Source organism: Oratosquilla oratoria, chromosome 2 (assembly GCF_046742065.1).
Source record: "Oratosquilla oratoria isolate Oo_2021 chromosome 2, ASM4674206v1, whole genome shotgun sequence".
Taxonomy (NCBI): Eukaryota; Metazoa; Arthropoda; class Malacostraca; order Stomatopoda; family Squillidae; genus Oratosquilla; species Oratosquilla oratoria.
The window spans coordinates 68,514,232-68,515,992 of record NC_134778.1 but is presented as its reverse complement, the minus strand read 5'-3'; positions in this window follow the sequence as shown (position 1 = coordinate 68,515,992).

The window sequence follows — 1,761 nt, the reverse complement described above, 5'->3', positions numbered from 1 at the left end:
GGAGAGGAAGGGGGAAGTTGGAGAGGGGAGGGGAGAGGAAGGGGAGGGGGAGGGGAAGGGGAGAGGAAAGGGGAGGGGAGGGGGAAGTTGGAGGGGGAGAGGAAGGAGGAGGGGAGGGGAGGGGAAGGGGAAGGGGAGAGGAAAGGGGAGGGGAGGGGGAGAGGGAGAGGAAGGGGGAGGGGGAGAGGAAGAGGGAGGGGGAGGGGGAAGTTGGAGGGGGAGGGGGAAGTTGGAAGGGGGAAGTTGGAGGGGGAGAGGAAGTTGGAGGGGGGAAGTTGGAGGGGGAGAGGAAGTTGGATGGGGAGGGGGGAATTGGAGGGGGAGGGGAGGGGAAGGGGAGAGGAAAGGGGAGGGGAAAGGGGAAGGCTAGGGTGAGGGAGACGGGGAATTAGAGGGGGAAGGAGAGAGAGAGAAGAGGATGAGTGAGAGGAGGTAGAGACATAGGACAAGGGAGAGGAAGAAGGAGATAACGGGGAGAGAATGTACAGGGTGAGGATGAAGAGATAGAAGAGGAAGAGGAGGAAGATGCGGAGGAAAAGGAAAAAAAATGAGGAAGAGGAAGAGTAGGAGAAGGAGGAGGAGGAGGAGGAGGAGGAGGAGGAGAGAGGAGAGAGGAGGAGGAGAGAGGAGGAGGAGGAGGAGGACGGGGGGAGGAGGAGGAGGAGAGAGGAGGAGGAGAGAGGAGGAGGAGAGAGGAGGAGGAGGAGTAGGAGAGAGGAGGAGGAGGAGGAGGAGGAGGAGGAGGAGGAGGAGGAGGAGGAGGAGGAAGAGGAGGAGGAGCGCCATTCTGGAAGCTCGCGCAGCGGCGGTGGCGAGGTGGCACCGGTGCCAGTAATTAAAAAGGTAATTAGTGTGGAGACGAGATGCCGCGCTCGGTGCCACGTGTCTCCTTCACCTTGTTTACGTCCTTCCTCTCTCTCTCTCTCTCTCTCTCTCTCTCTCTCTCTCTCTCTCTCTCTCTCTCTCTCTCTCTCTCTCTCTCTCTCTCTCTCTCTCTCTCTCTCTCTCTATATATATATATATATATATATACATATATATATACATATATATATATATATATATATATATATATATATATATATATATATATATATATACAGTATATATATGCATACACAATATAACCAATATCACCACAGAAGAGAAAATTGTAGCCAGTAAGCATTTTCGTTTGTTTACATTTTCAGACAAAGTAAGACAGATACAAGTATGGTTAAATACATAAAAAGGAATGTGGGGGAAAAACAGCGGGGAGGGGGGAAGGGAGGAATGTACAAATGAGGTGGATGACCTAACCTCCCTCACTTATACCTGACTACATATGGTTCAGTCTAGCGGAAATACACACACACATACACACACACACACACACACACACACACACACACACACACACACACACACACACACACCACACATATATATATATATATATATATATATATATATGGGACATCTTATTTGTGTGTGTGATTCCCTACAGTAATGAATCACGTGTTGGGCTCATGATAATCGCCAGCTAATACCCTCCCGGATGAGAGCTCAGAGCTCATATATGTTTGTATACATATAATGTCAGTACAAAACATTTATCCCAAATGTTAATTTGGTTTACAATTTTATCTAATTGTCTGCAGTCTAATTTCTATTAGCGTTTTATGAGATAAAATCTCAGCTCAAACATGTTGCTATTCTTTCAATTTGCAACGGCAACAGAAAAGAAAAACTCGAAAGGAGTTGATGAAATGATAAAAGAAA